Source organism: Oryctolagus cuniculus, chromosome 6 (genome assembly GCF_051225735.1).
Source record: "Oryctolagus cuniculus isolate XC-2025 breed Fujian yellow rabbit chromosome 6, ASM5122573v1, whole genome shotgun sequence".
Taxonomy (NCBI): Eukaryota; Metazoa; Chordata; class Mammalia; order Lagomorpha; family Leporidae; genus Oryctolagus; species Oryctolagus cuniculus.
In genome coordinates, this window is record NC_142872.1 from 73,509,734 (window position 1) to 73,521,730 (window position 11,997).

The window sequence follows — 11,997 nt, forward strand, 5'->3', positions numbered from 1 at the left end:
TGCTTCTGCCATTGCAAGCATTTTGGGGTCAGGAGAGAGGTGAACCACTTGATGGGAGAGCTGTCTCTCTCTTTTCTGTTTCTCTCACTCCCTCTCAAATAAATACATTATTTAAAAAAACACCACCACAATGGCATCAAGATCTGAAGGAGGGAGTAGGGAGTTCCCATCTGCCTGTCTCATTTTCAAGCTTTGTTTGAAACCTGGGGCTGGGAATGTGTCACGGAAGGAGTAGAATTTGACGCACATCTTCAAGTATAGATAGACTCTGAGTCGACAGAGGAAGGAGGATGGACTCATAAAATAATTCACCGCGGGTGCTGATCTGAATCATGTCTTGGAATTTTCTGGAAGATGCCAGCCACTGACCGCGTTCCTGCATGGCACGCCCTTGTGCTTAATCTGTGATCCCCACAGGCCATGTGGGGAGCATCCATGCAGGTGGCCAGCTGCAGGAAAACCAGAGTCACTGAGGGGTGGTGGCTGCACTGCATGCTGGGTGACAGGGGCAATGGAGGCAAGCTGTTCACATGTGGCTGCCCCTGAATGGAGAGCTTGCTTAGCCTCTCATTTGGAGTTTTAAGCGTGGAGAGAGGAATTACCCAGATGAAGAAAAGGAGCCAGGAAGATCAGGAACCCAAGAGGAAGCAAGGTCAGTGCAAATTGATAAACTGGGTGAAAGCATTAGGAAGAAGGTTTTGAGGATGTTTATGATAAAGTGAAACAAAGAGAAAAGTGAAATGAAACTGGAGTTTGAGAGGCAGAAATTCTGGAGAGTGTATTCTGTGTTTGAAACAACTGAGATTAAGATTGTGGAGAGGAACGCATTCCCGTGAAGGCCAGGTCCCTGTGTAGCATGCATGTTGAGAGGCTAGCTGAGAATGCAATGTCTACACAGACATCCGTCACTCACAAAGGCAGAGGAGCTGAATTCTGGGGAACCTGGGGCCATTTCCAAATTTCTGAGCCCATGAGTTTAGTTTGAAAACACTCTACCTTCCAATCACTTTATTGGGGAGCTATTCTATGCCAGACAAGGGTACCAAGGTGATTTAGGATCCCGAGCCTCAGTGACATCCAGTGCAATGCTCTCTGATGCTGCAAGAGAGGCATGGGCAGGGAAATTGGGCCAGACTTCTGGCAGAGAAAAAAAAAGGTTGAATTTGAGGTGAAGGGACAGCAGGAGTCTCCAAGCAGAGGAGGATGGGCGAGGACAGGCCTTTCCTGACAGCACTGAGGGGTGCCAGGGAAACTGGGGAGGCCAGGGTGTCAGCGTCATAGAGCAAAAAGGAGTTGAAGGTGTTCTGGAAATCCACTGCTTTCTATCAGCGTTGTACCATGTGCCGAGAATCTGAGCAACCTTAGGGAAGCACTGTGCCCTCATATCTTCTCCAGACGTTGTCAGTGTCTATGGATGTGACCCACCTCCTGAAGAGGCAGGGTCAGTGATACTTCTACTGTATAATTTCTGATCCTGCTGACCTGCTCCTGCATCTCTCAAAGAGTTGAGTTTGTAGTCAGCCATGTACTGAGTTTCCAAGCCCTCAGGATCCTGACTTTACCCAGGAGCTGAAGCTCAACAGAATCATCATCCCGATGGAATCCTGCAGTTACTACACCTGCAGGGGAGTAATCTCGGGACTCATAAATTATCTGATAGCTTCACTTTTGAGTTTCACAAGGATGCTTATTTCTTAACGGATTGTCCTAACTTGTTCCATCCTTATCATTAACATACCCTTTGTTGACATCAAACCAAACCTACTGTAAACTTCAACTACAGTCTGTTTACCTTGGTTCCAGTTTTTGAGGAAATACTCAGTGGCATAAACTTCCCTATGTAGAGTTCATGTAAAAGCATTGAATCAGCTCTCACTCCTCTCTAGAAGAAGGACCTATCCCAGGAACTGATCCGGGCATGCCAGTTCTCTAAGAGGGCATTTTCAATTTTACATGCTGGCCAAAATGAGCAATACTGAATCCCTTACAATGATGGATGGGATAAAAACAGTGACTCCTGTTCTGGATTTTTTGCAGTAAGTCTTAAGCCATCGGGGTGCATCAAGACTTGGGTAGCTGAGGCAGCCCTTCTGTTATATTTGCTGAACGCACCATGGTGGCACACCAGCTTTCCTGCAAAATCTTAGGCTTAGCGCACAAACTCTGTTGTGAACCAGTAAGAAAAGAGATTGTCCAGTAATCTCACGCCTGGGGATCTAGTCCTTTACTCACATGCAGTCACAGATTGACAGCTTCTGTGTGTCAGGCCAGAGCAAAACGGTGTGGAGCAGGACAGGCAAGGGCTATGTTCTCATGGGTTTACATTATGGTAGAAAAAGAAAAAAAGAGAAAGAAATAATTTTAAAAAGCACAGCCAAGAGTGACAGCAGAGTGATGTGAGACTGTGCTGGCCATGCCTAGCCTCCCCTGTGGACTTGGATTTCAAGCCCCACCCTCTCTTCATGGTGCTAAAGTGAATTAAGAGAGGAAAATACAAGGATGGCATCATTGCACTGTACTTTTACCTTTTACGGTTTGGATAGCTTCATGTAGTGCACAGCCTTCCATTTGCTCACAAAATAACGGATAGAAATAGTGGCAGAGGGTGGGAAGCTTGTGGAGAATGCAAAGGGCTGGATTTGAATGTGTGTTTGGGGAAAGGGTCCCAATCTAACGTCCCCACTCTGGGAGGGAAGTGTCTCTTAGTATTAGGGGGTGTCCCCACTGTCACTGCTCTTCTGATACATCTCAGCCCACACTTGCCCCCTGTGGCACCCACAGCCTCCACCGGCCACCCCTCACTCCTGAAGCAGCCTGTGAGTGTCCTCAGAGTCGCCAGCATCACAGACTCCAGCACACCACTCCCTCCCTTGCATCCCCTCCCACTGCCAGCCAGTCTTGCAGGCAGACAATGAAGATAGGACAACTATTCAGAAAAACGCGTGGCTGGGGAGCACAGGACATGTCCCGACTGCACCTGCAGGTTTGCTTTTCCTGAGGCCGCCGGGCACTGGCTGCGCTGCACCTGCCGCGGGCCAGCGCCTGCCTCTCACCACATACCTGGTGCTGGTGCAGGCCCTGGCCTGCTCCACATCCTGCCCTGCCCGGGAGTCTACCTCCCCACAGCGCCCTTCTCAATAGACTGGTGAAGGGGCGCTGTCACTCTGTGCCTGCCACTGGGTTTCCTATGATCAGGGGGCCATTCTCTTTGCCCTTCTTCCTCCCCCAGGTTGTGTGAGACCTCACTTGCTTTTTTCCAACCTGCTGTCCACCAATTTCCTTCCTGATTTCCGTGTTTCAAGAAGCCAACTGATCCCATGTACAAGGGCTTCTCAAAACTGTAGTAGAAAATCAAATTAAAAGTTTGGGAGTAGACATTTGGCACAGTCAATGTCACTGCTTGGGACACCTGCATCCCATATCAGGGTGCTAGTGGTGAAGTCCCAGTTCAGCTTCTGATCCAGATTCCTTGCTAATGTACTCCCTGGGGTACTTGGGTCCCTGCCACCCACATGGGAGACTGGAATCAAGTTCTAGGCTCCCAGCTTTGTCCTGGTACAGCCCCAGTTGTTGTGGACATTTGGGGAGTGAGCCAGTAGCTGAAATCTCTCTCTCTCTCTCTTTCAAATAAATCAATTAATTTTTAAAAAAGAAATACATCTATTTTGGTGCAAAACATTCAAAATCCATGCATAGTTTTACCTAATATGCATTTCCCATAACCTTTTGAAGACCCCCTCCTCTACGGGTTTATGCTCTCTTTATACCAGCAGGTGATCTTGGAAGAGAAATGAAAACAATCATTCACCTAAATAGGAATTCCTTGGAGTCACAGACTCTTTTGAGATGTGACCGGTTGTTCTTCTCTATCAGAACCAATGTAGATGTTTTCATAAAAATAAAGCTTGCTTATTACTGAATGTTGAAAATTTTAGTAGGGGCCGGTGTTGTGGCACAGCAGGTTAAATCATAGCATGCAATGCCAGCATCCCATATGAGCACCTGTTTGGGGCCCAGCAGCTCCAGTTTGATCCAGGTCCCTGCTAATGTACCCGGGAAAGCAGCAGAAAATGCACCAAGTGCTTGGGCCCCTGCCACCCATGTGGGAGACCCAGATGGAGCTCCTGGCTCCTGGCTTCAGCCTGGCCCAGCCATGGCCACTGTGGCCATTTGGGGAGTGAACCAGCAGATGGAAAATCTCTCTCCCGCTTTCTCTGTACCTTTGCCTTTCAAATAAATAACTAAATTCTTTAAAGAAGAGAACATCTGAGTAACTTTTTCCAGCTCTGAGAGACTTCTCCAGGATGGGCTTGTGCACAAAGACTGGGTAAGGCATACTGAGAAATAAACGGTGGCACATAACTTGTGAGTAGTGCACTCGGGGGACAGTGGGGCCACAGGCTGGTCTCCTGTGCACGTGGTCCCACTCCACTGAGCTCGAGGCCACCTGTGTGATTCACTAGTGGAGATTAGACACCAGGGGACTTTGCTCTTACTGATTGTGTGTGCACCAGTGCCCTTGCTGACCCAAGTAGTGAAATACTCTAAATAATCTCCAGCGACAGCAGTTGCCGTCTTGCTTCCTGCTTTGCTGGATGTTGCCACACAGGCAGGTGTATTTCCACAGCACTCGGCTGGGTCTCCAGGGCTGGGAGAAGGCCCTGCGGCAGCACACGTGGGCAGGCGCTGGGGCCTGCGGTCCCTGTCTGCGGACATGTGGTGGCACAGAGAGGGCGGGATATAAAGGCACCCTTCAGGGAAGGACCAGAGAAAGAGCCATTTTCTGCTGTATGCTCAAGTGTCTTTTCGCCTGACAACCCACACGCAGGGAACTCTGTGTGCCGCGTGGCTGGGCCTCGTGCACAATCAGGGCAGTGAGGAGCAAGGAGGCAGGAGGGAGGTACAGAAAAACAAGAGGCCGTGTGTCTTGGGGAAGGCATATTTTCCTGATGGATTAAATCACAGCATGAGGCACCCAGTAAGCCACAAATTACCAGGGCAGAGGGCTGCTTGGCTGTGCACCCAAAGGCCTCGGGCATCTGTGGGCTGTTGCTCCCTGAGTTTTTCTGCAGGGAGACCCATGTGGGAATCCATGCAGGGATGAAAGCAATGCAAGACCACCCTCTGCTCACCTCAGACAACCACCATGGTATTCACACTGCGGAGGGTGGGGGAACCCAAAGCAGGTACTGCATTCTGAGAGCTTTCTGTCCACATCGTGCACCCTCAGGTGTGTGGGGACGGGCCCTGTACCACACGCGGATGGCGTGCACCAGGACATCCCTGGCCCTGTACCACACGTGGGTGGCGTGCACTAGGACATCCTCTTGCTTCCCACACAGCTTGCTGGCCAGCCTGATGGTTACAATAGGAGGCTCTGCTTACCTCCTTCCCTGCCCCGGGCCCATCACAAGTGCTACCTCCTCTGGCTTCTGCTCTTCCACACACCCAGGAACCTCTAAATAAGGGTGAGGTTCATGCTGCCCCGTCTCGTTCCTCACCATTTGATTGTGCTCTGTTGTTTGTTGCTAGTCTCTTTCACATCACTTCCCCTATCTTCTGCTCACTTCCATCTGACTTGCTGTTTGTGGAAGGACAGCTATGTGCACTTCTTCCATGGGGGCGCCTACAACGATTGTGGTCCCGGATCAGGACCCTCACTTTAACTGTTGGTAAGGACTTAACAGGGTGTGAGCGCATAAGGTTTGTGTGGCCTGGTTGACTCAGGGTTTTCCGCTCCACGCCCTCAGCAGAATGCGTTAGGCAGCCAGCTTGTTCATCCACTCCCAGGGCCGGCAACACCGGAGGGCTGCCTCTGGGCAGGTTGACCTTCAGCAACCCGTGTTCAGGGGCAGCCTTGGGCCTGACGCTTGCGCTCAAAGCCCTGGAGGCAGAGCTGCTGCTTGTGATCTCCTGACTGTGTCCAGCTCACCTTTATTATCTGGGGTCAACTTTCTCACAGTCTCCTGTGAACTGACTGGAAATGGTCAAGAAGGCCAGCCCATCAGCCCAGGCACATCAGTCTGGAGGATTTATCAGCAAAGCAAGCATGGAGCACAGAAACAAGCAGGGAGAGGGTGTGTGCATTCACGGAGGAGGGGTCCAGCCAGCACAAGGACGGCTTCAGCAGTGTGTGTGTGCCTGCACGCACAACCCCCTATGCCAACACACGCTTGCCCAGCCAAGAATTGAAATGGGGACCAGATCATAAAATACTCTAAAACTCACACAGCAATAAATTGCACTTGGGTGGTTAACAGTCAAGGGCACTTCAAAAATTCTGTGAAACATGAAATCAAACAATAAATTTGTTTTGGGGCACATTTTTGAAATCTGCATAGTTTTTCTCACAATGCACAGTTCCATGACCTTGATGAAGACTCATTGTATGCATTGACTTCAATATATTTTTGTATTCAAATAAACATCTTTTTTTAAAAGATACATTTATTTATTTGAAAGACAGAGTTACAGAGAGAGAGAGAGAGAGAGAGAGTCAGAGACAGAGAGGTCTTCCCTCCACTGGCTCACTCCCCAAATGACCGCAATGGCTGGAGTTGAGCTGATCCAAAAACAGGGGCCAGGAGCTTCTTCCAGGTCTCCCATGTGGGTGCAGGGGCCCAAGGAATTGGACCATCTTCTACTGCTTTCCCAGGTGCATTAGCAGGGAGCTGGATCAGAAGTGGAGCAGCAGGGACTCTACCCAAGCCCATATTAGGATGCTGGCCCTGCAAGCTGCGGCTTTAACCCACTGTGCCACAGTGCCAGCCCGGTAAACTTATCTTTTAATTCTGTTTTCCACAAACAATTCAATACCCTCATAGGTATGGGAAGGATTTTTTTCCCAGATAGTCTGAGTGATCCTGGGACACTGTTTTTATAAAGGAGGACACCTCTGGATTCTCAGGCAACGAGCATGGGGATTTGACTGACAGTCCATGTTCCGTGGAAGCAGAGGATCCTGTTCTTCGCTGAGTATTTTGGCAGGGGAGGGATTTGTGCCTCATATAAGGAGGAATCTCTTAATCACCTCCTCGCAGCAGCTGAACTGCACCTGCCTTGGCTCTTCCAGGCATGCCCACTCAGGACGCGGAACCCTGGAGGAATTCCAAGCCTGCTCGGAACTGCGAGGCAGGTGGGCCGACAGCCAGCGGCACTTACCCAGCGCCGCCTGGATGCTGCAGTGGGGGACCAAGGCAGAGATGGCTATCTGTGCTCTTCTTGAGGTGACACTGAAGGGGAAGACAGGGCAAAAAGCCCTGTCAGGCAGCCAGAGCATGCAGATACTTATAGGATCGATCATCTCCGTGTAGTAATGATACTGAGCGACTCATGTGTGCCAGGTCCCACTCAGAGTGCTCACGAGGAGGTACTCTGCTGCTCCCTCCACCCAGTGCAATTGTGTAACGTGGTGCACAGGTGTCCCAGGCACCTGACAGGGTCCCAGGGGAGGGTCTGGGAAATAGGATACAGTCCCGCCCGACTGCAGAGACCACCCAACCTCTCCTGTTGGGGGCACCCCAAGGGTGCTGGTGCTGAGTGGGCTGCTGTGTTGCCAGAAGGGTTTTGGTGGAGGAAGCCTGATCCGTGGTGTGGCCCCACCAGAGGTGAATTTGGTGGATCCTGGCGGCTGCAGCTGCAGAGCTGTGTCAAGAGCACAGGCTCAGGGCCCAGGGTCAGGAGGCAGCTGCAGGCCTGCTGAGGTTGGGCAGGGAGGGGTGGCCTGTGCCGTGCAGCAGCCACCTGCAGCTGGGGACAAGGAGCTTTGTTCTTGCAGGATGGAGCAGCAGGAAGCTTCAGTTCTCTTAAAATAAGGGGTGGGGGCTCTCTCTGTCTCTCTCTCTCCAGGTCCTAGGGTCAGGTCTTAATTTATCCTATATTCTGATTTTATGCTAGAACTGTTCACCACCACCCCCCACCTGGCATGGCTCTCTCACCCCTCTCAGCGTCTGAAGGGATTGTGTTCTCTTGCATTCTTTCCCTGAAGCAACAGGTCCCGACAGGGCGTGCGGTTGGAGCAGCCGCCTGCGCGCCTCAGGTGGACGGAGGCTGCCACTTGGGGAGGGTGAGGGCCACAGGCAGCCAGGGAGGATGAACTCAGCCTGGACAACCTGGGCCCCCTTGGCACAGATGCTGCTGTTCCTGTGTTCCCACCCCATCCAGATGCTGAATGCTATGGGCGAAGCTGTGCTGCCTCCGCGGGGGGCGACAGAGGCAGCCACAGCTGGTGTTCTTGCATCAGAGCCCTCCTCCCTCACTTCCTCATTCTCCTTGGCCCTCCGGCCCCTCGGGCCCTAGGGCTCTGGGTATCTTGGGACCCACGCTGCTCTTTGGGGTACTACTGGGAACGATCTGCTTGCTCCCTGCTGTCTTCTCTAACCTTGGTTCTGGTGGCACGGCTGTGCCCCATCCTTCTCTTTCCTGGCTGTCTGCCCCCTGCCCTGGGTCAGCGTCAGTGCCTCGCCCTTCTGTCCCCTCCTCCTGGCTCCATTGGTCACCTTCAGTGCGACAGCAGCTCCCACCACCTTCATTCACTCTCTGCAAAGATACAAGGCCCTCACATTTCCCTCATGCCAGGGATCCCAGCCCTGGAATCCACCTGGGTGGGCGTCCCCTTGGACTGAGGACTCAGAGCTGAACTAAGACACTTGGCTCTGTTGCTCTCTGCTCCTTGCAGCTGAATATGATCCCTGCTTATTTGCAAAGCAGCCTCTGATTACAGCCTGGGGAGCGGCTGAGAGGTGATTAACAGGGAACTCCAAGTGCCTAAAGGCAGGAGTGTCCTAAACCCTGCCTTGTCCTGGGAGGCACAAAGAGAATTTGGGCCAGGTTTGGAAGTTCTTGGACTGTGAGCACTGGGAAGCTCAGAGTGTCACTAGGAGAAATGGCAGCTGAAGGAGGAAGAGACTCAGGGGTAGAGGACAGTGGGCAGTGGCCAGCTGGGAGGACTGACCTGTGGCCACCACAGGCTAGGACAGCAGGCTGAGACAGAGGGGTGGCCAATCAGGAAACCTGGGGCTGCCGTGGAGCTGGGGCTCACCATCACTGTTCCTCAGGCAAAGGCTCAGCCCACACTTGCCCCCCTGTGGCACCCACAGCCTCCACCGGCCACCCCTCACTCCTGAAGCAGCCTGTGAGTGTCCTCAGAGTTGCCAGCATCACAGACTCCAGCACACCACTCCCTCCCTTGCATCCCCTCCCACTGCCAGCCAGTCTTGCAGGCAGACAATGAAGATAGGACAACTATTCAGAAAAACGCGTGGCTGGGGAGCACAGGACATGTCCCGACTGCACCTGCAGGTTTGCTTTTCCTGAGGCCGCCGGGCACTGGCTGCGCTGCACCTGCCGCGGGCCAGCGCCTGCCTCTCACCACATACCTGGTGCTGGTGCAGGCCCTGGCCTGCTCCACATCCTGCCCTGCCCGGGAGTCTACCTCCCCACAGCGCCCTTCTCAATAGACTGGTGAAGGGGCGCTGTCACTCTGTGCCTGCCACTGGGTTTCCTATGATCAGGGGGCCAGGAAAGAAAAAGTCTGCACCTCCCACCCCTTAAGTCTCCTGTTTACCTCTGTTTTCTTAAAAAGAAAAAAAAAATTATGACATGAAAACTTTGCCTTATTTAGTTCACCTTTTTCTTTTTCTACTTCTTCCTCTTCCTGTTGTCTATGTTTCTATGTTTTTCCTCTGCTTTTTGTCTCTTCCTCTCTTAGCCTTTGTTTGTTTCAGGATAACAGGCACTCCGATTTCCTAGGTCCTATGCTTCTTGGAGAGAGGGACAATTCCCCTCAGCATATTTTTTTGCTGTCTTTTAGGGTCTACAGCTATTGGGCCAGCACATACTCTACATAAATCCAATCAGGATGGACTTGGAGCTCCTTGGGAGGAAAGAGAGTGCCCTCACTTCCTTGTTAGGGACCCACTAGCTTTCCCAGGGCTCTCAGCTCCTCTCTGCATTTACATAAATCAAAACACAGCAGCAGGGAATGAGCAATGCGAAGAGGGAAGCAGCCTGTGTTGCCTTCGTCAGATTTACGCTGTCCACGCTGGGAACCCGACAAGCTGGGCTTGGTGGGAATGTGGTCAGCTGGAGCTCAAGTAACCTGGATACAGTTCTTGATCACTCAATGGAATTTTAGGCTTCTAGGCTTGCGTGCAATTCACGTATCCCATTAGCTTCTTTTTGAGATTTCAGCACTTGAAAGCCTGCGTAACACATTAAGTCTTAACTGCAGCTGATTAGAACCATGATTATTAGGAGCGTGGTGCCAATTGGTTTAGTGTTGGTGGCATCTTGGTGGGATGAGAGAGAAAGAGAAGAGCTCTGATGTGTCCGTTTAATGGGATAAACTTTCGCGTGTGTCTGTGTACTTTTCTTTATTGTTTCATTTTATTTGAAAGGTAGATATGGACACACCGACAGAGGTTTTCCATTGACTTCCCAAATATTCACAATGCCTAGGCTGGGCCAGGCTGAAGCCAGGGGCCTGGAACTCAACCTTTGTGTCCTATGGGGGTGGCAGGGACACGAGCACTTGAGTCTTCATCAGTAATCTTTCCTGGGTGCACATTCACAGGAAGCTGGATTGGAATTGGAGCTAGGACTGGAATCCAGGCACTCCAAAATGGGGCGTGGGCATCCCCAGCAGTGCAGCAAGTGCCTGCTCTGTGCCTATGTGTTTCAAGCGTGTGATGGGGAGGATGGGTGTGTATGTGTTTTGGGGTGGGGCCATCTCACTAACACTGATCCAAGAGGGTAATGCTCATGAAAGTTCTAGTGATGTTTATACTGGAGCTCTACCCTAGTTCCATGAGATTCATTTCTCTAAGTAAAATCAATTATGAAAGATATTTGAGGAATAGTGTTCAATTTACTTGAAGTTAAGAGACTTGAGCTATGTCACACATTTAGCGCAAGGTACAATTCCAAAGCCAGTGCCTCTCATTTCCAGGTGTTGGTGACTCTAACCATTAGATATGAGCTCCTATGGAGAACAAAGCTACTCCAGGTCAGGGCAGTCAGGCCATTGCCCAATGCTTATCTGCAATGATCAGTGCATTTATATTACCTTACCATTTACGAAATGATATACCAGACATTGTTGCATCCAGTCTTTCCTTACAACAGCCCTGGGAGATGGAGGGGGAGAGAGCAGGCGGGAGTTCCATTTCACAGTGTGATTTGTGGGGTAGTTTTTAGCCCAGCAGTGGGTGACCACACATCCTGCTGTGCCTGGGACAATCTCAGGTCACACAGTCCCGACTCTGTTATGAACGTGTCCTTTCACTGTCAGCATCACCCCAGTTTGGATGGTAAGTGCAAGGGGTTCGCCTGCCTCTGTAAGTCACTTTTCACTGATACCAGACTTTCATGTTCCTGGGATCTGTGCAAGGCCATCGCATGACAATGAGTGGCAGTCAGAGCCATAGCCCAGTTAAGGTCTGGGCTGCAGACTCAGACCTGGTGCTAAGCCAAGATCCACTTTGTATCTATGGACAGTGGCGTCTGGGAAGGGCCGTGGCTGACTCTTGGGTTTGGCTCTTGCTGACGTGGCCTTTTATCATTGATATCTTCTCCAGATAGAGCCCTTTTCTGACTCCACCCAGCATGGCCCAAGGAAACACTCCTTGTCCTTCTTCAGTTGAGTGGCCGGGTCTCTGCCATCCCCTTCACCCCTCACCCACCGGTGGTGGGCTCAGCCTCTCCTCCATGGTCTGCTGAAACTCTCGCTTCTGCCTCCCTCCCTTGACCTGGGAACCACAGAGTGTCACAACCTGGAGACCATTCCAAGGACATCTGGGCTGTGGGTGAGGCAAGGCACAGCCTAATGTCCAAATTGCTATTAGTACCAAATTTGCAAGACTTCCCATCCAAACTGGAAACTTCCAATGAAAGAAAGAAAATCCCAAGCTGTATTTGGACAGGAAGAATGGACAGACAAGGGGTGGCAATGACCTCACCGACGATGTACATACTTTACATGGTAGCCCCGCCCACAGC